This window comes from Zophobas morio, unplaced genomic scaffold (assembly GCF_036711695.1).
Source record: "Zophobas morio isolate AGI-343-1 ecotype UQ-CSIRO unplaced genomic scaffold, CSIRO_AGI_Zmor_V1 ptg000028l, whole genome shotgun sequence".
NCBI lineage: Eukaryota > Metazoa > Arthropoda > Insecta > Coleoptera > Tenebrionidae > Zophobas > Zophobas morio.
The window spans coordinates 3,007,586-3,033,767 of NW_026972133.1; the positions used below are offsets into that span (position 1 = coordinate 3,007,586).

The window sequence follows — 26,182 nt, forward strand, 5'->3', positions numbered from 1 at the left end:
TTTTCGCGTTTATTGGAACAAATGACGGGACGGCGATTTCGGATTTGTTATTGGCGGAAGATTGTCTACAATTTGACACCAATTTTCAATCGATTGAACCAATTTTGGCCAATTTTTTGGAACTAGTTTCTTGGGAAATTTTTGGAAATTTTGGAACCATATTTTACCTTGTATTTCAATAGATGTCGGGAAGGCGATTTTGAATTTGTAACTGGCGGAAGATTATCTACAATTTGACAACAATTTTTGGTTGATTGAACCAATTTTAACGATTTTTTTGGAAAATTTTTGGAAATTTTGAACCCACTTTTGGTGTTTATTGGAACAGATTTCGTAACGGCGATTTCAGATTTGTAACTGGCGAAGATAATCTACAATTTGACACCAATTTTTGGTCGATTGAACCAATTTTAACCATTTTTTTTTTTTGGAAAATTTTGGGAAATTTTGGAATCATATTTTGCGTTTATTTCAATAATGTCGTGAAGGTGATTTCGGATTTGTAGCTGCCTGAAGATTATCTACAATTTGATACCAATTTTCAGTCGATTGGATAAATTTTAACCACATTTTTGGAAAATTTTTGAAAATTTTGAATTCACTTTTCGTATTTATTGGACCAGATATCGTGACGGGGATTTCGGATTTGCAATTGGCGGAAGATTATCTATAATTTGACAACAAACTTTCAGTTGATTGAGCCAATTTTAACCATTTTTTTGAAAAATTTTTGAAAATTTTGGAATTCGATTTTACCTTTATTTCAGTAGATGTCGGGAAGGTGATTTCGGATTTGAAATTGTCGGAATATCATCTACAATTTGACACAAATTTTTGGACGATTGAACTAATTTTAACCATTTTTGTGGAAAATTTTTGAAAATTTTGAGTTCACCTTTTGCGTTTATTGGAACAAATAACGGGACGGCGATTTCGGATTTGTTATTGGCGGAAGACTGTCTTCAATTTGACACCAATTTTCGATTGATTGAACCAATTTTATCCAATTTTTTGGAACTAGTTTCTTGGGAAATTTTTGGAAATTTTGGAACCATATATTACCATCATTTTAATAGATGTCGGGAAGGGGATTTTGGATTTGTAACTGGCGAAAGATTATCTACAATTTGACATTCATTTTTGGTTGATTGAACTAATTTTAACCATTTTATTGGAAACATTTTTGAAAATTTTGTACCCACTTTTTGAGTTTATTGGAACCTATTTCGTAACGGCAATTTCAAATTTGTAAATGGCGGAAGATCATCTACAATTTGACACCAATTTTTGGTCGATTGAACCTATTTTAACAATTTTTTTTTGGAAAATTTTTGAAAATTTTGGAATTTGATTTTACCTTTATTTCAATAGAAGTCGTGAAGGTGATTTCGGATTTGTAACTGGTGGAAAATTATCCACAATTTGACACCAATTTTCGATCGATTGAACCAGTTTTATCCAATTTTTTGGAACTAGTTCTTGGGAAATTTTTGGAAATTTTGAAACCATATATTACCATCATTTTAATAGTTGTCGGGAAGGCGATTTTGGATTTGTAACTGGCGAAAGATTATCTACAATTTGACACTAATTTTTGGTTGATTGAACCAATTTTAACCATTTTTTTGGAAAATTTTTGGAAATTTTGAACCCACTTTTTGTGTTTATTGGAACAGATTTCGTAACGGCGATTTCAGATTTATAACTGGCGGAAGATCATCTACAATTTGACACCAATTTTTGGTCGATTGTACCTATTTTAACATTTTTTTTTGGAAAATTTTTGAAAATTTTGGAATTTGATTTTACCTTTCCATATTTCAGTAGAAGTCGTGAAGGTGATTTCGGATTTGTAACTGGTGGAAAATTATCCACAAGTTGACACCAATTTTCGATCGATTGAACCAATTTTATCCAATTTTTTGGAACTAGTTCTTGGGAAATTTTTGGAAATTTTTGAACCATATATTACCATCATTTTAATAGTTGTCGGGAAGTCGATTTTGGATTTGTAACTGGCGAAAGATTATCTACAATTTGACATTAATTTTTGGTTGATTGAACCAATTTTAACCATTTTTTTGAAAAATTTTTGGAAATTTTGATCCACTTTTTGTGTTTATTGGAACAGATTTCGTAACGGCGATTTCAGATTTATAACTGGCGGAAGATCATCTACAATTTGACACCAATTTTTGGTCGATTGAACCTATTTTAACATTTTTTTTTGGAAAATTTTTGAAAATTTTGGAATTTGATTTTACCTTTCCATATTTCAGTAGAAGTCGTGAAGGTGATTTCGGATTTGTAACTGGTGGAAAATTATCCACAATTTGACACCAATTTTCGATCGATTGAACCAATTTTATCCAATTTTTTGGAACTAGTTCTTGGGAAATTTTTGGAAATTTTGGAACCATATATTACCATCATTTTAATAGTTGTCGGGAAGTCGATTTTGGATTTGTAACTGGCGAAAGATTATCTACAATTTGACATTAATTTTTGGTTGATTGAACCAATTTTAACCATTTTTTGAAAAATTTTTAAAAATTTTGATCCACTTTTTGTGTTTATTGGAACAGATTTCGTAACGGCGATTTCAGATTTGTAACTGGCGGAAGATCATCTACAATTTGACACCAATTTTTGGTCGATTGAACCAATTTTAACAATTTTTTTTTGGAAAATTTTTGAAAATTTTGGAATTTGAGTTTACCTTTATTTCAATAGAAGTCGTGAAAGTCATTTCGGATTTGTAGCTGGTGGAAAATTATCTACAATTTGACACCAATTTTCAATCGATTGAACCAATTTTATCCAATTTTTTGGAACTAGTTTCTTGGGAGATTTTTGGAAATTTTGGAACCATATATTACCATCATTTTAATAGTTGTCGGGAAGGCGATTTTGGATTTGTAACTGGCGAAAGATTAACTACAATTTGACATTAATTTTTGGTTGATTGAAGCAATTTTAACCATTTTTTTGAAAAATTTTTGAAAAATCGAAAAACTAAAAAATTGAAAAGTCGAAAAATTGCAGATCAAAACATTGAAAAATCTAGAAACTAAAAAATTGAAAAGTCGAAAAATTGCAGATCAAAACATTGAAGAATCGAGAAACTAAAAAATCGGAAAACTGAAAAAATTGCAAACATCGAACAGTGGAATATCGAAACATTGCAAATGGAAGAACTGAAGAAACAAAAATTGAAACATTGAAACACAAAAAATCGAGAAAGTTAAAAATCGAAAAAAATTAACGAATCAAAAAAATTGGAAAACTCAAAAATTATAAAATCAAAAAACTATGGAATCGTTAAAGTTGTAAATTCGAAAAATATGACATTCCAAATCGAAAACTATAACAATCGAAAAATTGAAAATTAAAAACTTGCGACTTCCAGAAGTTGGAAAAACGAGAAACCGAAGAATTTAAAAATGAAAATGCCAAAAATTAAAAAGTCTAAAATTGTAAAAATAAAAGGAAACTGAAAAATTCTAAAATTACAAGTCGAAAAATTGAGAAAATTGAAACTGAAAAAACAATGATAAAATCAGAATATTGGGAAATCGAAAAATCTAAAAATAAAGAAAATTAAAAACCCAAAAATTCAAAAATTAAAAATTGAATTTTTTTAAATAGAAAAATTGAAAAATATGTACTTGAAAATTCAAAAAATTGCAAATCGAAAAATTGTAGAAACAAAGAGATGAAAAATTGAAGAATTGAAAAATTCAAATCAAAAAAAGCTGCAGAAGTATTTTTCAAAGAATCGGAATTTGTTGGGCTGTACTTCAGGAGCTAGGGAAGTTCTGTCGAAATAACCTTCAACCAATTCCTCATAAAGCGTTGGTTTTAACGTTATTGAAATTATTGTTAATTTTTATTGAATTTTCTTGTGTATCCTCTTCTATTAAGTCGGTGACGTGATTTCGCCAAATTAATCTATTCAGAAACACAAAGATCGTCTCGTCGGGTAAACAAATTTACACATTTTTGGCTCGCTACCGCCAAGTCGTCAAAACTGCCAACTGTCGTGCGCTACGCGCAGCCGCCACCTTTTTTTAAATTTCCCCATCACCCAAAACCTGTACCCGTATTTTCAAACCGCCCGCCGCCCTCCGCTGCCCCGCCCGGCCCTTCGTCCGGCGAATTCCGCGCTGCATAGCCACCTCCGTGGTATTTCCTGCTGCAGGGCCCTCGCCGCCCCGCCCGCGACCTTGGCCAGATAGACTTTCCCGATAGCAGCGGCGTTCGTTGGGGTCGCACACGCACACGCTGTGCACATGCCGAGCGTCCTTAGCAGCGGCTAATGCCCCGGCCGCCCCCGCCCCCCCGCCGCCGCGCTCATGGCCAAGCGACATTTGCAAACCTGCAGCGCGAACGCACAGCGTTACGTCACCCACGCTCGGGCCCCCGCAGGACGCCGGGAGCGGCCCCATGCACTTTTGCGGCCGAGGTCCTGCAGGACGACCGCCAGGACGCGGGTCAACGTCCAGCCCCGGAAATTCGCCGAACGCGCCGCGGAATCGTCGCTCGGCCTGCGCCCCCGGGGGCGGGGGTCGCCGTCGTTTTTGTGCACATTCTTCGGCTGACCTATGACGTCACGATAACATCTAATGAACATGATGTAATGTTTTGAGGCCGAGGGATTTTCGGCTTTTTTGCAAGTTGAAGTCGAGCCAAATGGTATGACTTTCTTTGTGGGCTGCCGGAATTTATGGGAGCGTTGGAGACTTTTTCTTTCGCTGCAATTTCCTACAGACGGAGATTATTTGCATTCGATGAAAATGGTGGAAATATTTTGCGTGGGGCTTGGCAACGGGACAAAGAGTGTTTGTTGGTAAGGGTTCTGGGTAAATTTCGTCAGGTTTCCTAGTTTTCGCGTTATTGTTCAGTTATTTTAATTCATAAGTTTTTTGTGTACATATAGGAGCGATCGTCGTCAGTATTTATGCGTTCTGTACTCTTCAAGTGTCGATTTTTAAAAATCGCCGTTAATTTACATAGAAATTTACATATTACGGAAGGCTACACTTCGTTTATTTACATAAGCTGACGTTTCATTAATTCAAACCACGATAATTGATTTCAGATAAATATTAGAATTAGATCCACTGCAATAATTTAAGCTTTTAGTACCCGTGTTCGCACACAATAATTGTTCGTATCAGGAGCGAATTCACTAGTTTTGGAGCCCCAACAGAACATTATTTATCACTTAAAATCTTCAACCACCGTTAGTTTACATGTAAATTTATATATTGCCAACAGATAAAAACTTCGTTCATTCATATAAGCTGACGTTTCGTCAATTTAAATACAACAGTTTTTTTAAATATACATATACACTCTAAAATTGCATCAACTGCAAGAATTTCAGCCTTTAGTGTCCTTGAACGAAATATAACATTCGTTTTTATCAGAACCTCACTTCCATGAAGCAGATAATAGTAAACAGCTTATTGAAAAAATTTTGGATACATTTTAAGGGATTTTTAAAAATCAAAATATTACATTTTGTTGATATTGAATCTCGTCAAATTCAAAAAATTTTAGAATAGAAATGCCAAAATAATTCTTTTTTTTTTTAATTACGTAGTTTACATTTAATTTAATTCCAGCCTACGGTTGGTTTTGTAGCCGTCGAACTCTGGAAATTGAGCTATATTGAATTATACTACATACTTTTATACTTTTTTGAAAACGAAACGTAACTCAGATCTTCAGATTCTTTCAGCGAGCGAAGTGAGCTACACTGTGTTATTTTTAAAAATAAAACTTCTATGGGCCTCTGAGATTTTTCTCAGCAAGTGCTACGAATTTGTTATGTTATTTCTGAAAACCAAACACAAGATGAACCATTAGATTCTTTCAGCGAGCGAAGCGAGCTGTATTTAATTACTTCCAAAACTGAAACCTAAATCGGCCTCTCAGATTCTTCCAACAAATGAAGTAACTGTTTTATTTCTGAAACGGAAGGCTATACTGGCTTTCAAGATTTTCTAGGCAAATAAAGCGCACTGTATTATGTTACTTCTAAAAATGAAACACAAATTGAACCCTGAGCTGTATCAATTAAATTACTTCTAAAAGTGAAACCTAGGTCACCATAGACATTCTTTCAGCAAATGGAGCGACCTATATTATTTTATTTTTGAAAATGGAACCTAGATCGGCCTTCGAATTTTTTTTAGCACAACTATTTTATATTACTTCTAAAAATAAAACTTGAGATACTTTTAGCGAGCGAAGCGAGCTGTATCTGTTAAATTACTTCTAAAACTGAAACTTAGGTCAGCCTTTGAGATTCTTTCAACAAATGAAGCAAACTATATTATTTTATTACTGAAAATGAAACCTAGATCAGCTTTCGATATTTTTTCGGCAGCTAAAGCGAACTCTGTTAAGTTACTTCTAAAAATGAAACACAAGCTGAACCCTGAGATTTGTTCAGCGAGCGAAGCGAGCTTAATCAATTAAATTACTTCTAAAAGTGAAACCTAGGTCAGTCTTTGCGATTCTTTCAACAAATGAAGCGAACTAGACTTTTTTGACAGATAAAGCGAAATCTGTTGTGTTACTTCTAAAAATGAAACAAGAATCGAACCCTGACATTCTTTCAGATAGCGATGCGAGCTTTATCTATTAAATTACTTATAAAAATGAAACCTATGCCACCCTTTGCCATTCTTTCAACAAATGAAACGAACTATATTACTTAATTCCTGAAAATGAAATCTTGATCGGTCTTCTACATTTTTTCGCCAGATAAAACGAACTCTGTTATGTTACTTCTAATAATGAAGTTGAACCCTTCGGTGCTTTCAGCGAGTGAAGCGAGTCTAAAAGTGAAACCTAAATCGGCCTTTGCGATTTTTTCAACAAATGAAGCGAACTATATTATTTTATTCATGAAAATGAAACCTAGATCGGCCTGCTACATTTTTTCGGCAAATTAAGCGAACTGTGTTATCTTACTTCTAAAAATGAGACACAAGTTGCACCTTGAGATTCTTTCAGCGAGCTAAGCGAGCTGTGTCTATTAAATTACTTCTAAAAGATAAACCTAGGTCAGCCTTTGCGATTCTTTCACAAAAGAAGCGGACTATATTATTTTATTCCTGCCTTCTAGATTTTCTCGGCAGATAAAACGAACTTTATTATGTTAGGTGTACTTCTAAAAGTGAAACACAAATTGAATTCTGAGATTCTCTCAGCGAGCCAAGCGAGCTCTCTCCATTAAATTACTTTTTAAAGTGGAACCTAGGTGATTGAAGTGAAATATATTACTTTATTTCTGAAAATGGAACCTTCATCGCTCTTCTAGATTTTCTTGCCAGATAAAACGAACTCTGGCATCTTGCTTCTAAAAGTGAAACCTAAGTCGGCCTTTGAGACTTTTTCGTCAGATAAAGCGGATTCTGTTATGCTACTTCTAAAAATGAAACACAAATTGAACCCTCAAGTTCTTTCAGCAAACGAAGCGAGCTTTATCTATTAAATTACTGTTAAAAGTGTAAAACCTAGATCGGCCTTCTAGATTTCCTCGGCAGACAAAGCGAACTCCGTTATGTTACTTCTAAAAATGAAACATAAGTTGAAACCTGAGATTCTTTCAGCGAGCTTTATTTTTTAAATTACTTCTAAAAGTGAAACCTAGGTCGGCCTTTGGGATTCTTGCAACAAACGAAGCGAACTATATTATTTTATTCCTGAAGATGCAACCTAAATCGGCCTTCTACATTTTTTTCGGCAGATAAGGCTGACTCTGTTATATTACTTCTAAAAATGAAACACAAGTTGCAAGCTAAGATTCTTTCGGCGAGCGAAGCGAGCTGTATCTATTAAGTTACTTATAAAAGTAAAACCTAAGTCAGCCTTTGAGATTATTTCAACGAATGATGCAAACTATATTATTTTATTTCTGAAAATGAAACCTAGATCGGCCTTCTAGATTTCCTCGGCAGACAAAGCCAACTTCGTTATGTTACTTCTAAAAATGAAACACAAGTTGAAACTTGAGATTCTTTCAGCGAGCGTAGCGAGCTTTATTTTTTAAATTACTTCTAAAGTGAAACCTAGGTCGGCCTCTGCGATTCTTTCAACAAATGAAGCAAACTATAATATTTTATACCTGAAAATGAAACCTAGGTCGGCCTTTTACACTTTTTTTAAGTAGATAAAGGGGACTCTAAAAATGTAACAAAAGTTGCTCCCTGAGATTCTTTCAGCGAGCGAAGCGAGCTGTATTTATTAAATTACTTCTAAAAGTGAAACCTAAGTCGGCCTTTGCGATTTCTTCAACAAATGAAGCGAACTATATTATTTTATTCCTGAAAATGAAACCTTGATCGGCCTTCTAGATTCTCTCGGCAGACAAAGCGAACTCCGTTGTTACTTTTAAAAATGAAACACAAGTTGAAACCTCAGATTCTTTCAGCGAGCGAAGCGAGCTTTATTTATTAAATTACTTAGTGAAACCTAGGTTGGCTTTTGCGATTCTTTCAACAAATGAAGCGAACTATATTATTTTATTCCTGAAAATGAAACCTAGATCGGCCTTCTAAATTTTTTCCGCAGATAAAGCGGACTCTGTTAGGTAACTTCTGAAAATGAAACACAAGTTACACCCCAAGATTCTTTCAGCGAACGAAGCGAGCTGTATCTATTTAATTACTTCTATAAGTGAAAGCGCAATCAGTCTTTGAGATTATTTCAACAAATGAAGCGAACTTTATTATTTTATTTCTGAAAATGAAACCTAGATCGGCCTTCTAGATTTCCTTGGCAGACAAAGTGAACTCCGTTATGGTACTTCTAAGAATGAAACACAAGATGAAACCTAAGATTCTTTTAGTGAGCGTAGCGAGCTTTATTTATTAAATTACTTCTAAAAGTGAAACCTAGGTCGGCCTCTCCAATTTTTCAACAAATGAAGCGAACTGTATTATTTTATTCCTGAAAATGAAACCTAGATCGACCTTTTACATTTTTTAAGCAGATAAAGCGGACTCTGTTATGTTACTTCTAAAAATGAAACAAAAGTTGCTCCCTGAGATTCTTTCAGCGAGCGAAGCGAGCTGTATTTATTAAATTACTTCTAAAAGTGAAACCTAAGTCGGCCTTTGCGATTTTTTCAACAAATGAAGCGAACTATATTATTTTATTCCTGAAAATGAAACCTTGATCGGCCTTCTAGATTTTCTCGGCAGACAAAGCGAACTCCGTTGTTACTTTTAAAAATGAAACATAAGTTGAAACCTCGGAATCTTTCAGCAAGCGAAGCGAGCTTTATTTATTAAATTATTTAGTGAAACCTAGGTTGGATTTTGCGATTCTTTCAACAAATGAAGCGAACTATATTATTTTATTCCTGAAAATGAAACCTAGATCGGCCTTCTAAATTTTTTCGGCAGATAAAGCGGACTCTGTTATGTTACTTCTAAAAATGAAACACAAGTTACACCCCAAGATTCTTTCTCGCTTCGCTCGCTGTATCTATTTAATTACTTCTATAAGTGAAAGCGCAATCAGCTTTTGAGATTATTTCAACAAATGAAGCGAACTTTATTATTTTATTTCTGAAAATGAAACCTAGATCGGCCTTCTAAATTTCCTCAGCAGACAAAAGTGAAACCTAAGTCGTCCTTTGCGATTCTTTCGGCAAATGAAACGAACTATATTATGTTATTTGTGAAAATGGAACCAAGATGGCGAGCGAAGTGAGCTGTATTGTGTTTTTGAGATGTTTACAGTAAGTGCATCGAACTTTTTGTTATGGAAGCAATAATTTACAAAAATAATAAAAGATTTAAATTGGTCTACAGAAGAATTTAATAATTTTTTTAATATATCGAAGTTACCGACGTTTTAGAATTAAATATTTAATCATCGATTAATGTAACAAAAGATTAAAATGTAGAATATTAGCCCGTGATTGCTTAAAATATGCAGTTTGCGTAGCAACGGACTTCAATTAAAATTAATCTCGCTTTCATAAACTGGGTCTTAAAATCGCTCAAATTTTAAGTTTAGAAGCCCAAGCCAAAACAATCTACAGCTCGAAAAATCTAGTAATATTCCCAAATGGTACACCAGATTTACTATTTATTATATTTTATTACTTTAAACACCTTCAACTGTTACAACACGTGTTGTGGGATGTTGAGCCAACTCTAAACGTGAAACTCTTTGTACAGTCATTGTTTATAAATTTTAAATATGCCAACTATTAAAAATACAAATTTAAATTGTTTTAATTTATGTCAGATGATAATAATAATAAATTATCAAGCCTGAAAATACTGAGTCGTTAATTCCCATCGACGTCGTTTCCGCCAATAAAACACTCGAGTTCGTCATAAAAAGTGGCTTCACTTCCTTAAAATTTGTTTTGTAAACAATAAACGCTGTAATTTTGGAAAATGTATTATTTATTAACTGATAGCAAAAATCCTACAGAAAATGGCACGCGCAAATTTTACATAACTTTGAAAGTCAGAATGAAATTGGAAACTAAAACCAATTTTGAAATAAAACGAGTCGATTAATTTATTTGAGATGTGGTTTGCTGAGCCAGTTTTGACACGACGTCACCAGCTTTTGGAGGGGCGCGCTCGCTGCGCTCGTTTTTGCGCTGGCCACGTAAACCCTTCCGGCGCCCCGCAATTTCCCTTTAAAAGTTAAAACCCACCCGTCCAATTTAGAAATGATGCGTTTTTATCTCACCTGCATTAGCCAGCACAAACAATGACGTAATCCCGTAAAATCCCCCTTGCCGGGGCGATGTAAGTAATTATTCCGTCCTTGTTTCGAGCTTTGGAGGCCGCGAACATGGATCTTACATTTGCATTTTTACAACTCGCCGTACCCAGTAGTAAAATTAACTAATGTGCAGATAATAATTACGCATTATGCAAATCCGGCCCCTCGCCTAACTGTACGTTTGCGTAAACTTGAAAAATCCTCTCGCCTTAAAATTCCTTCCCGCTGCAATAACTCAGCGAGCCTTCCTGAAAATTGTGTCTCTGCCACTTGGCAGGCGGTCCTGCCAGCGTCTGGCCTGAAAAATTTCGGCACACTCCACCGAAATAGGACACTCGACTTATCTGCTGCAGCCGTAAAAGCTAAATTTAACGGCGCTATCAGAAAAATTACAACAATCAATTACGGGTGACGCAACCGATCGCGTTTCCTTAATTCCCCATAAAACTTTGACTAATGTCCTGCTCCTGAAAAAGGATGCCGTGAGCGCGGCCCATCGATCATGTTCGAGGCGATGCTAAAACACCTGTTAATGTCGGACGAAAAAACGAAACGCATGGCTTTATTTTTTGGCACGTTTTGTGTCACCGAAAACTCCACGTGGACCTACGGGCTATTAATTACGCGAAACAATTTCGGTGCGAATAAAACCCGTCCGACGGGTTTTCGAAATTTCGGCGGTTTAAATGTCGGACAAGTGTTCCGGCAACAGCGGTTGGAACCGTTTGGAATGGGTCTAGGAACCCACACGAGGATCGATGCGAAAATTATGCACTCCGAACACCAATTTTGACGATTTTTTGACTTTTTGATAACGAAAACAACAGTTTTAACAAATTCGTTTGTATTTAAATCGAAACAATATTATGTCAATAATGCGAGAAAGATAGCGAAGGTCGAAATGGAAATATCAAGCAGTGAATGAAACACCGTTTGGAAAAGTTATCTAAGTTCTCGGACAACGACAGAATTTTAATTCTCGATAACCCTCGATTTTTAATCGTCTCGAAAAACATTTCAACTCGTTGGACGTCGTGTGTTAAATATATTTTCGTTAAGTAAAAATCATAAACGAAAAAAGTGGTACATTTTAATAAATCGTAAACACCCGATTTTACGACCACAAAACACAAGTACAACCCATCTAAAATTCGATAAACATCAAAGCAACATTCTTATCCCATCCCGAGCAGAAATTTACCGCATTCCCCACTCGTATCTAAAATAATAAATGCAACATTAACTACTTTTCAAATTTCCATTTAATCGAGCATAATTTTTTACGCACAAAACACTATTTAAACAGCCGTAAAATCCTCGAAAACTAATAAAACTTGGCTGAATTTCGCCGAAAGTAAGACATCACAAAACCCGCAGATCGTCCTGTCTTATCATCTTAAAAGAAATGGAAGCACACTAACATACTTAATTAAAACCGTTCCGCGAAAGACCTTCCTGAAACAGAATTACAGAATTTCATAATTTTCAGGACGGATCAAATTACTGCGCGCTTCCCGGTTTAGAAATATCGCTTATTTCCAAGGCCCCAGATGGGTCCAACCACCTGGATTTTCTCGCGAGGAAATTCCGCGTAATGGTAGAAATAGCCCAGGTCAAACTTCGATCAGACATTAATTATGGACGGATGTGTCCTCCTAATGTACCATCATAACAAAATGTCGGCTCGTGCCTAATAATAAATTGATAAGGACGATCGATAAGCTGATAAGGTGGAACACCCCAATAACGTGCGATACACCGAAAAAAGGGAAATGAAACGGACGGCGCGGGAGGGGGCGGCTGCATCGTGCCAACCTGATTTGGACTTTCAATAAAACTGGTGCTTTTAGTTTCAACTTTGGTATCACGATTTTATCACCAAAGTTTAAAAATTTTGGGAATTTTGAGGTTAGGGGAGCTTACGCAAATAAACGAACTATACCAATAAAACGATAGTAGATAAAATTTGGCCAAAAACACGACATTTCAATCAAACTTAAAGCTTTCACTTTTAAGCATCCTTTAAATACGTAGGTACAATTTTTTTGCGAATGTTGAAACATTGGGATCTCGAGAAATTGAGAAATCAAAACATCGAGAAATTGAAAACACCAAAAAATCGGAAATCTAAAATTTAAAAATTCCCAAAACTGAGATGTTGAAAAATTAGGAAATAGAAAACTTGGAAAACTGGAATTCTAGAATTGAAAAAATCAAAAATTTGTCAAAATCAAAAAACCAAGATGTCATCAATACATCAAAAAATCGTAACAATAGAGAAACATCGAGGAAGTGAAAATTGAGAAATCGAAAAATTGAAGAATCGAGAGACTGAAAATCAGGAAACTGAAAAATTCCAAAACACAAATGACGAACAATTGGGAAATCGAAACACTAAAAAACCGAAACATGGAAAAATTAGAAAATAAATAGTGGAAGAGTCGAAGAACCGAGAAATCGAAATAGTCCAAAATGGAAAAGCTTAAAATTGAAAAATTGCGAATTAAAGAAAATGAAAAATTAAAAAAAATAAATAAAAATAAACGATAAATCGAAAAATCGGGAAATTGAATTGAAAAAAATTGAGAATTGAAACATCAAAAAATCGTAAAATCGAAAAATGTTAAGTTAAAGACTCACAAAATTGGAAAATCCAAAATTTTAAAAATTGAAAAACCAAGAAATCGAAAAATGGAAAAGTTGGAGAATTCCAAAACAGAAATGAAAAATTGAGAAATCGGGAAATCCAAAAATCGAAAAGTTGAAAATAAAAAATTGAAAAATTTAAAATTAAAATAAAATCAGTGAATCGAAGAATTGAAAAAACGAAAAATCAAAAATTTTAACGATCCCAAATTGAAAAAAACATCAAAAACTGAAAAACTTAAAGTCTTAAATTCGAAAAATTGAAAAATGGAAATATCGACGAACTGAAGAATCAAAATACAAAGAACACGAAATCAAAAAACATAAAATTTTAAAAATTGAAACATTAAAATATCAAAAAATTGAAAAATCGGAAAGCGATACATCAAAAAATCGAATAAGTAAAAAATCGAAAAAGTCAAGAAGTCTAAAAATCGAATAATTGGGAAACTGGAACAACCCAAAATCGCTAAGTTTAAAAGTGATAAATTGAGCAATTAAAAACGAACCAAAAAATTTAAATAAAAAAAACGATAAATTGAAAAATCGAAAAGCTGAAAAATCGAGAAATTCATAATGAAAAATCAAATTTTAAAATTCGGAAAATTGAGAAATCGAAAAATCAAAAATTTAACTTTGAAACATTTAAAATCCGAAAACTGAAGATTCGAGAAACTGAAAATCAAGAAACTGAAAAATTGCAAAATAGAAATGAAAAGGAAAACTCGAAAAACTGAGAAATCATAACATTGAAAAACCGAAAAATTAGAAAATGAAAAGTGGAAAAGTCGAAGAACCGAGAAATCGAAACATTGAATAATTGAAAAACTGAAACATCAAAAGATCCCGAAATCGAAAAGTCGATAAATGGAAAAATTGAAAAATCGAAAAGTCGACAAATGTAAAATTTAAACAAACCAAAAATTAAAAAAGTCAAGAAGTCGAAAAATTGGGAAACTGGAACAACCCAAAATCGCCAAGTTTGAAATTGAGAAATTGAGAAATTAAAAACAAAACAAAAAATTTTAATAAAAAAACGAAAAACTGAAAAATCGAAAAATTCAGAATGAAAAATCAAATTCTAAAATTCGGAAAATTGAGAAATCGAAAAATCAAAAATTTTGCTTTGAAACATTTAAACATCCGAAAATTGAAGAATCGAGAAACTGAAAATCAAGAAACTGAAAAATTCCAAAATAGAAATGAAAAGGAAAACTCGAAAAACTGAGAAATCAAAACATTGAAAAATCGAAAAATTAGAAAATGAAAAGTGGGAATGTCGAAAAACCGAGAAATCGAAACATAGAATGATTGAAAAACTGAAACATCAAAAGATCCCGAAATCAAAAAGCGATAAGTCGACAAATTGAAAAATCGAGAATTAAAAAAAAAATGGGTAAAAAAAATAAACGATAAATCGAAAAATCGAGAAATTGAATTGAAAAAAAATGAGAATTGAAACATCAAAAAATCGTAAAATCGAAAAATTGAAAAATGGAAAGATGTTAAAGTTTGAAGACTCGAAAAATTGGAAAATCAAAAATTGAAAACTTTGAAAAATCAAAAAATTAAGAAGTCGGAAAACTGAAAAACCAAGAAATCGAAAAATCGATAAGTTGGAGAATTCCAAAATAGAAATGATGAAAAACTGGAAAATCGAAAAACCGAGAAATCGAAATAGCCCAAAATGGAAAAGCTTAAAATAGAAAAATTGAAAAATTGCGAATTAAAAAAAAAAAAGAAAAATTAAAAAAAAATAATAAAAAATATGCGAGAAATCGAAAAATCGAGAAACTGAATTGAAAAAATTGAGAAATCAAAGTAGTCCAAAATCGAAAAGTTTAAAATAAAAAAATTGAAAAATTTAAAAGTAAAAGAAAATCAGTGATTCGAAAAATTAAAAAAACGAATAATCGGGACTTTGAATAATCAAAAGATCGAAACAGAAATTTTGATAAATGGAGAAATCGAAAAACTGAAAAAACGAGAAATCAGAAATTTTAATGATCGAAAAATTGAAATAGAAATATCGACGAACTGAAGAATCAAAATACAAAGAAATCGAAATACATGAAACTTTAAAAATTAAATCATTAAAACACCAAAAAATCGAATAAGTAAAAAGTGGAAAAATTGAAGTCGACAAATTTAAAATTTAAAAAAATCAAAAATTGAAAAATAAAAAAAAATCGAAAAATGGGATAGTAAAGAAATGCGAATATCTAAAGAAACGAGAAATCGAAGGCTTTAAAAAACATAAAAATTAAAAAACAGAAAAATCTAAAATTGAAAAATCGAAAAATTGAATAAAATTGAAGTCGTAAAGTCGAAAAACCGAGAAATTGAAAAATCAAAACATGGGAATATTGAAAAAGTTAAACACGAAAAATGGAAACATCCAAAGGTCCAGAAATCGAAAAGTCATGAAATCGAAAAATTGTGAAATTAAAAACAAACTAAAAAATTGAAATAAAAAAAACGATAAATTGAAAAATCAAAAAACTTAAAAATTGAGAACAAAAAATCAGATTTTAAAATTCGGAAAATTGAGAAATCGAAGAATCTAAAATTTAACTTGAAGCATTTAAAAACCGGAAAATTGAAGAATCGAGAAACTGAAAATGAAGAAATTGAAAAATTCCAAAACAGACATGAAAAGGAAGAGTTCACAATTGAAAAATTGAGAATTTAAAAAAAATGAAAAATTGAAAAAATAAATAAAAAAATAAACGAAAATTGAATAATCGAAAAATTGCGAAATTAAACAGTCAAAAGATCGAAACAGAAATCTCGAAAAATCGAATTAAAAAAAAATTGATAAAATTAAACATAAAAAATGTTTAATTTAAAAACTTCAAAGATTGAAAAACCAAAAAACTGAGAAGAAATGAAAACTTTGAAAATCAAAAATTTAAAAATTGAAATAATAATGTTTCAAAATTGGTGGAAGGTTATTTCGACAGAATTTCCTCGGAATCGACAGTTTGAAAAATTGAAAAATCAAAATCTGAAAAATTGAAAAATCCAAAATTCCAAAGTTTAAAAATTCAAAAAATTAAAATTGAAAATCTCCCAAAACTGAAATGTTGAAAATGTAAGAAATCAAAAATATGGAAAATCGGGAAATCTAAAAAACGAAAAGTCGTAAAATTATAAAATCGAAAAACCTCTAGCATATTTAAATATGACATATATTTAAAGCAGACAACCTACGGGAAAAAATGTAGTCATTCTCAAGTTCTCAGTATATGCTTAACTTCGACTGTTTATGTTTATACTTCTTTTTTTTTTTGCAAAAACAGTCATAAATGTGAAAAAATTCGGCAAAAATATAAGATGACGGACAAATTTTGATTAACGATTTACCATGTTTCAAATAATCTTAAAATATTTGTATATTGTTATACGGTGATGATTTTTTCCAAAAAACTGAATGTCTAAGATGAAAACTTGACACGGGTTCATGAATCACACATGCAGGAATATGCCATCCTATAAAATACTTTTAATAGTTTAAACGGATTTTTTTTGACAGCAGTTACACTAGTTAGTAAATCTGTTGTGGTTAAAAGATGAAAAAAATCCTTTTCTACCTCAATGTAGTTGTTGCTATAGTCAGATCACCTCAAAGCATAAAAACTCAAAAAAGTTCTCAAAATTTTTATTACGTTGAGCGGACTCATATACTTAGTCAAAAATCCTGTTAAAATAAAAAACCTCCTAGCACTTTTTATGACCAAAAAACGCCAGACTTTGTCGCTTCCTAAGTTCGATAAACACCAAAAACATTATCATTTTATTGCAACCAGAAATTTACCGCATTCTTCATGCATATTTACGACCGCAAAAAATGCAAGTTTGTACAATCCACATGATCAATGATTCAGATTCAAGAACCCAAATTTCTATTCTACGCTTCCGAACACGTAAAAAAGTGATGGCTCAAAAAATTTGTTATTATAATAACAAACAAGATTTCGACGTCAATACGCAGCTAACGTTTTAAAGATTTATATATTCCAGTGTGTATTATTAGTGTTGAGATATGTCCATGAAATTCTCAAATCTGTATATATTTATACGCGTGTAACAGTATAAAAAAACGCTATTAGTAATAATTAGTACATTAACGCGAACACGAAAAAAACTCGGAGCGAACGCAGCTCGCGCCCTTCGACAAACAAAGAACCCAAATCCAAGGATACCGCAACAATTTCCATCCCGCAGGACATTTCGCCTTGGTCCAGGTTGCTGACACAAGTGAGGCCGCGTTTCAAGTACAGGGTCGTATTCAAATGAAACGAAACCGAAAAGCATCGATCCTCTTTATTTTTAGAACGGCCGATGACGAAAATTTAATCAATTCAATGCCACTGCGGCGATGTTGTGTCTAAATTATTCTAATTGGACTATTTTCGGTCATTATTTACTTATAAAAATATAAATTACACGCTATCTGTTCGTCATTAGTGAAAGGATGTGTGTGCACTATGCGACAATCAATTGGACCTTCATGCGCGAACTGGATTGAACCTAAAACGCGTTCCGAGAAGTGTTTGTAGGGTCTGATTAAATCGACTTTTATCAGTTTCCGTAAACAGTGCGGGCCATGAAATTTTAAAACAATGCTGCGAATTTCTCGCATGCGTATGATCGAGAGATGACCTTAAGGAGGAATGCTTGGGAGTCGAAACTGAACAAACCCAATGCAAAAATTGACATTTGGAAGGACTTTTTCGGTTGGGCGTATAAAAAGCTGCTTTGCATGCGCTCGGTTGCAGTTCAGCGGTCGCGAAAATGTGAGCGGCTGGAGCACGCCGGCAACAATGGCCGCGGTATAACGATGTAGTGGGTTGTCTTCCGGATCTAGATTTTGGGGATCGCTACACCAAGCGAATTTGTCGGGAATTTTTGAGTCATAAAAGCGAAAACAATCCGAGTGTGATTGTTTGACATTTGAAGAGGCGTGCCGAGTTTTATTCAAATTACATGCAAAAAGTTGTTTCGCATTTGATTTATGCTGCAATCTGCAATTCTAGTGGACTTAGACGACGATCGAGGCGAGTTTGCCGGAGAAGCGACTTCTGTGGCACTGTGACCTTGTTACGTTCATTTATGTCAACTGTAAATGGCGTAACTGACGCTACGGGTTTTTTAAAAGCGAAAAGTTCCTCAAAATTTACATTTCCGAACAAATGCGTTGAATCGCAAACGATTTTGGCGGTGCATGAACTGATTTCCTGTTTGTTTGAAGAATTAATATCATATTGAATATGCAAGCGATTGGTCTAGGAAAAGCGAGGTTTGTATGATAACACGTGTCCGATTTTTTCTAGTCGAATCTTTGGAATTTCCACGGTTGATGCCGTTTTTGTGTGTGTAAATAACACAAATTTAACCAGTCCAGGCACACCTCCGGTGAATAATTAATGCAACAACCGGCATCTTGTTGCATAACGTCGAAATTTCCTGCAACGAAATCGAGTGCATCGCAGGATGCCGGCGTTGTGGTTTATCAAGGGAAACAGGTTGAAGAAGAAACACAAATAATCTGGTTTTTGGGTTTCAGCACTCCTTTGACTTAATTTTGTTAAAACAACTAAATTCAAAAATTCGTCAAAATCTTTATTTTCGATATTATAGTTTATTCCACAAGGAACTGTTTTCTCCGTCATTGTTGAAGGTAAAACGAATTCAACAAAGCAGGAATTTTCACAAGATGATTTTCAAAATTTGTCCCATTTTGACGAAATTTTGACAAATAGCAAGATCTAAGTTTCTAAGTATTCGAATTCCGTGGAAAATACGCAATATACTTTCCAGAAACAAGTACTAGATGTTGCTCTTGAACATTTTGTTTTTCAAAATTTTTTATTTTGACGAAATTTTAGAGAAATAGTTGGCTAAAAAATAATATCGTCGCAAATATTTTTCAAATTTTCTCACTGTGGTGTTTCCAAATCGTTGCTTATTTCAGTTCTTCGTTTAGTTAAAGCATTGATCGCTTTCAAAATTTCTCTTTTTGGCTCCATTTTTACGCAATCTCAAAAAATCAAATCCGCAAAATCAGATTTTATGATTTTTGGGCCAATTTTTGTTCTCATTTTTCGCAATATTTTTACGAAATTTAAGCTTCAATAAAAAAAATAAGTCAAAATTTCTGCACGATGCTTTTTGGTACATATACAGATACAAGTGTCCAGATTTTAGAAATATAACACCTATTATGTCTTATTTTTACTTCCCGTACTTTTATTGGCCCTTTTTCCCCTTTTTTGGACTCTTTTTTTGACTATTTTAGTCGCTTTTTAGCAGCCAAGTGAGATTTCCTGGACGGTACTTTCGGGGCGAGGAAAGTTCAATTTGCAGTCGACGACACTTTTTCTGTATCTTTTTTCGTTGCATTTTTCGGTTTCTTTATTTTTCGTCCTCTTTATTTTCTTTTTTGGCTACCTTTTTTTGATGTTTTCTTTTTGTCGTGTGATATACCATATTTTTCACTTTCCGAGCTAACCTAAAGAAGTATTGGAGTAGAATCTATCCGACAATTGGCTACTTTAATGTTTTCTCGACATCTCATGACCCCTAGAGGACGAAACAGTAGGTCCCCTTTTCCACCTATCCGTCTACCTGCCTGTCTGTCTCCTGTCTAGTCAATTTTATATGTACTTTAAGAATATCCTGTCTACAGTAAAACGTTAATCAGAATTCATCAATAGTGTGATGACGTCATAAATTTTATGTACTTGATTTTTACTCTGGACACCCAAATTTTTAGGGAAAAAATCTAAATTGTGTAATATAATTTACATTTATTTTCCAACATAACAAATATTTCACTTAATGGACAATATACAGGGTGAATCACTAAGCGTACATTCCTCGATATCAAATTAGTTATCACAAATAAAAAAAAGTCGAAGACTGAAGTTGTACAATTCTTTGAAAGGCATATACCAAAATTATTTTCAACCATACAGTGTTCTTTTTTTAAGGCGTAACACAACTTTTTTTTTTAATGGATATCCCTATATATTTGTTTTGATTGACCCCTTCCTAGGCTTTGTAACCATAGTTTATTTTCGAAATTCCGCTGCGAATGCTCGTTGTTAAAGTTTCTCATTTTGGCAATTTTTTTGACAAAATTTTGGAAAATCAAGTCCGCAAAATTTGATTTTATGATTTTTGTGGAAGAAGTTGAATTTGTTGGACTGTACTTCAGGGGTCGAGGGAAGTTCTGCCTGATCCCTTGAGCCAATTTTTATTGTAAAGTATTGTTTTTTGTCAAAATTTTTCGTTTTTGGCAATATTTTTATAAAATTTGTGCTTAAAAAGTCAAAATTTTTCATAATGCCTTGAATTTTAGTTAACACCTATTATTTCCCATTTTTACTTTAAGAACTTTTATTGGCCCTTTTATTATTTGCTTTTTAGTGCCTTTTTTGGACTATCTTTTTTGACTTTTTTTTAGTGGCTTTTTTAGCGAAGTACAATCGACCATTTTTTTTTACTTTTTTGGTCGCATTTTTTGGGTTCTTTATTTTTCGTCCTTTATATTCTTTTTTTTTGGCTACCTTTTTTTGACTTTTTTTGTCGTTTTTTTTTTCGTGTTTTGTGCCACATTTTTTTCAACTTCCGAGCCTAAACTAAGGAGTATTGTAATAAAGTTCATCCGACAAATTGATACTTTAATTTTTTCTCGACATCTTATGACTCCTAGAAAATGAAACAATAGGTCACCGTTTTCGCCTATCCGTCTGTCTGTCAGTTTGCAGTCGACGACTGAAGTTGTATCAACGGAGCATATACCAAAATTATTTTCCACTATACAGAGTGTTGCGTTTTTAAGGCGTAGTTTAGTATTTTAAAATGGAAATCCGTATATATTTTTATATATTTTGATTGACCTCTTCCTAGGTATTATAACCATAGTTTATTTTCGAAATTCCGCTGCGATTGTTTTCAAAATTTCTCATTTTGACAAGTTTTTGGAAAGAATTTCGAAAAATCAAGTCCACAAAGTCAGATTTTATGATTGTTTTTTCACTAAGTTGAATTGATTGGACTGTATTTCCGGACGAGAGAAGTTCTACCTGCTCCCTTGAGTCAATTTTTATTACAAAATATTGCTTGTTTTCAAAATTTCTCATTTTGGCGAATTTTTTGACGGAATTTCGAAAAATCAAACTTTGATTTTTCGACGTAGTTGAATTCATTGGGATGTACTGCGGGGGCGAAGGAACTTCTACCTGATCCCTTGAGTTAATTTTTATTATAAAGTATAGTTTGTTGGCAAAATTTTTCGTTTTTGGCAATATTTTTACAAAATTTGTGCTTCAAAAGTCAAAATTTTTTAATGCCTTGAATTTTAGTTAACATCTATATTTCTCATTTTTACTTTCAGAAATTTTATTGGCCCTTTTATTATTTACTTTTTAGTGCCTTTTTTGGACTCTCTTTTTTAACTTTTTTTAGTGGCTTTTTTATTGACCAAGTGAGATTTCCTTCATTGTACTTTCGGAGCGAGAGAAGTTAAGTTTGCAGTCGACGACTGAAGTTGTACAGTTCGTTGAGGAGCATATACCAAAATTATTTTCCATTATACAGAGTGTTCCGTTTTTAAGACGTAACACAATTTACTTTTTTAAAATGGAAATCACTATATATTTTTAAATATGTGTTTTGATTGACCCCTTCCCAGGCATTATAACCATAGTTTATTTTCGAAATTCCGCTGCGTTTGCTCGTTTTCAAAATTTCTCATTTTGGCAAATTTTTTGACGGAATTTCGAAAAATCAAAGTTTCATTCAGGGAAGTTCTGCCTGATCCCTTAAGCCAATTTTTATTATAAAGTATTGTTTGGTGTCAAAATTTTCTCGTTTTTGGCTATATTTTTACAAAATTTATGCTTAAAAAGTCAAAATTTTAATTATTTCTGATTTTTACTTTCCGAACTTTCATTGGTTCTCCTATTATTTGCTTTTAATGCCTTTTTGGACTTTTTTTTTTACTTTTGTTTAATGGGTTTTATAGTAGCCAAGTGAGATTTCCGAGATTGTACTTTCGGGGCGAGGGAAGTTCAGTCTCCAGTCGACCACTGAAATTGTGTAGTTCGTTGAGGAGCATATACCAAAATTATTTTCCACTATACAGAGTGTTCAACTTAGTTTTTTTAAAATGGAAATCCCTATATTATATTTTTATATATTTTGATTGACCCCTTCTTAGGCATTGTAACCATAGTTTATTTTCGAAATTCCGATGCGACTTCTTGTTTTCAAAATTTCTCATTGTAGCAAGTTTTTTGAAAGAATTTCGAAAAACCAGGTCCGCAAAAACAGATTTTATAATTTTTTGGACCAAGTCGAATTTATTGGACTGTACTTCAGGAGCGAAGGAAGTTCTGCTTGATCCTTGACCCAAAGTCAAAATTTCTCATTTTGGCAAATTTTTTGACGGAATTTCGGAAAATCAAACTTTGATTTTTCGAGGAAGTTGAATTTGTTGGAATGTACTTCGGAGGCGAAGGAAGTTCTGCCTGCTACCTTAAGACAAATTTTATTATTTGTCGTCAAAATTTATATATAATATTTTTACAAAATTTGTGCTTAAAAATCAAAATTTTGGATTTTAGTTAACGCTTATTATTTCTAATTTTTACTTTCAGAACTTTTGGCCTTTTATTATTTGTTTTTTAGCGCCTTTTTTGGACTCTCTCATTTTTGACTTTTTTTAGTGGCTTTTTTAGTGACCGAGTGAAATTTCCTGGACTGTACTTTCGTAGCGAGGGAAGTTCAGTCGACCATTTTTTTTAACTTTTTTAGTCGCATTTTTCGGTTCCTTTATTTTTCGTATTTTATATTCCCTTTTTAAACTAAGGAAGTATCGTAATAAAATCCATTCGACAAATGACTACTTTCATGTTTTCTCGACATCTTATGACCCCTAGAGTACGAAACAATAGGTCCCCGTTTCCGTCTATCCGTCTGTCTTGTCAGTCACCAGTCGAAGACTGGAATTATACAGTTCGTTTAGGAACATACCAAAATTATTTTCCACTATACAGAGTGTTCAATTTTAAGGCGCAACACAATCACAATGTATTTTGATTGACCCCTTCCTAGACTTTATAACCAAAGTTTACTTTCGAAATTCCGATACAATCGCTCGTTTTCAAAATTTCTCATTTTGAGAAGTTTTTTGACATAATTTCGAAAAATCAAGTCCGCACAATCAGATTTTTTGATTTTTTGGACAAGTTGATTTTGTTGGACTGTACTTCAACCGAAGTTTTGCCTGATCCCTTAAGTCAGTTTTTATTATTTGTCGTCAAAATTTATATATATTTTTACAAAATTTGTACTTAAAAAGTCAAAATTTTGGATTTTAGTTAACACTTATTATTTCTCATTTTTACTTTCAAAACTTTTGGCCCTTTATTATTCGTTTTTTAGTGCCTTTTTTGGACTCCCTCTTTTTTGACTTTTTTAGTGGCTTTTTTAGCGGCCAAGTGAGATTTCCTGGACTGTACTTTCGGGGCGAGGGAAGTTCAGTCGACCATTTTTTTAATCTTTTTTCGTCGTATTTTTCGGTTGCTTTATTTTTCGTCCTTTATATTCCTTTTTTAAACTAAGGAAGTATCGTAATAAAATCCATCCGACAAATGACTACTTTCATGTTTTCTAGACATCTTATGACCCCTAGAGTACGAAACAATAGGTCCCCGTTTCCGTCTATCCGTCTGCCTTGTCAGTCACCAGTCGAAGACTGAAGTTATACAGTTCGCTGAGGAGCATATACCAAAATTATTTTCCACTATACAGAGTGTTCCATCTTTAATTTAGTTTTTTAAAATTGATATCACTATACATTTTGATTGATCCCTTCTCAGACTTTATAACCAAAGTTTACTTTCGAAATTCCGCTCGTTTTCAAAATTTCTTATTTTGACAAGTTTTTTCACATAATTTCGAAAAATCAGATTTTATGATTTTTTCGACAAGTTGATTTTGTTGGACTGTACTTCACGGGAAGTTCTGCCTGATCCCTTGAGCCAATTTTTTCAAAAATCTCATTTTTGGCAATACTTTTACGAAATTTATGCTTAAAAAGTCAAAATTTTTCACAATGTTTTGACCCGTATATTTTCGCATTTTTTGGCTTTTTTACGCTTTTTGCCTTTTTTTTATTTCCAAGCGTAAACTAAGGAAGTATTGTAATAAAGTCCATGCGATAAATGCCACTTTCATGTTTTCGCGACATCTCATCTTCCCTAGAGTACGAAACAATAGGTCCCGTTTCCGTCTATCCGTCTGTCTGTCTGTCTGTCTGTCAGTTTCCAGTCGAAGACTGAAGTTATACAGTTCGTGAGCATATACCAAATTTTTTTTCCACTATACAGAGTGTTTTGGTTTTAAGGGTTAACTTAGTTTTTTAAAGTGGAGTGTTTTTATATATTTTGAATGATCTCTTCTTAGGCTTTATATTACATATAACCATAGTTTATTTTCGAAATTCCAATGCTATTGCTTGTTTTCAAAATTTCTCATTTTAACAAGCTTTTTAACAAAATTTTGAAAAATCGAGTCCACAAAATCTGATTTTATGATTTTTCGACTAAGTTGAATAATTTGTTGGAATGTACTTCAGGGGCGAGGGAAGTTCAGCCTGATCCCTTGAGCCAATTTTAATTACAAAGTTATGCTTGTTTTCAAAATTTCTCATTTTAACAAATATTTTGACGAAATTTCGAAAAGTCAAATCCGTAAGATCAAACTTTATGATTTTTCGACGAATTGAATTTGTTAGACTGTACTTCAGAGGCGAGGGAAGTTCTGCCTGATCCCTTAAACCAATTTTTATTATAAAGTATTGCTCGTTTTCAAAATTTCTCGTTTTTGACAATATTTTTATAAAATTTATGCTTGAAAAGTCAAAATTTTTATAATTTAAAACCAATAATTATTTCTCATTTTCAAATTTTTTTGACTTTTTTTCAGTGGCTTTTTTAGTGCCCAAATGAGATTTCTTGGACTTTCGACTATTTTTTTTGTTCTTTTTGGCGCTTTTTGCACCTTTTTTTTTACTTTTTGAGCGTTAACTAAGACGAAACATTGTAAAAGAGTCCATCCGGTGAATGGCTACTTCCATGTTCTCGACATTTCATGACCCCCTAGCGTACGAAACAATAGGTCTCCCGTTTCCGCCTGTCCGTCGATCTGTCGTCGTCTGCCGTCTGTCTGTTGTAAAATTGTATATACATTTTATTTTATTATTTTCAAGTATATAGAGTGTTCAGTTTTTAAGGCGTAATACACAATTTGGTTTTTTTAAGTAGAATTCCCTATGTGTATATTTTTATTGTATTCTGATTGGCCTCTTCTTAGGTTTTGTAGCCATAGTTTATTTTCAAAATTCCGATGCGATGTTGCCAAGTTATTCCAATTTTGTTGAAATTATTAGCAATGGAAGGGTTCACGAAAAAAATCGCAGTAGGCTTATTTTTAAAATCTGGCTTACAATATTTTGAGGAGAAATAAATAAAGATACGCGCTTTATTGTGGTATAAACAAAAGTGGGTGTCGATATACCGAGTGTTTATAAAAAAATAAGTTGATAACAGTTTTTCTTATAATTGACTGTGTTTGAGATATTTAGTTTTTTAATGGACTCGTCGACATATTGAAAGAAAGAAAACAAAAAAAACACAGTAATATGCAGTAAAAAAATGGTGTTCTATTTGAAAAAAAACTGAAATGGCGA

At 32.9% G+C, this 26,182-nt stretch overlaps 1 protein-coding gene across 2 annotated transcripts in view; it reads left to right on the forward strand.

Moving 5' to 3' along the window:
* Positions 1 to 26,182, forward strand: part of LOC135136910 (zinc finger protein chinmo-like) — a 181,457-nt gene that overhangs the window by 66,786 nt on the left and 88,489 nt on the right. The gene's annotated exons all lie outside the window — the stretch shown is intronic.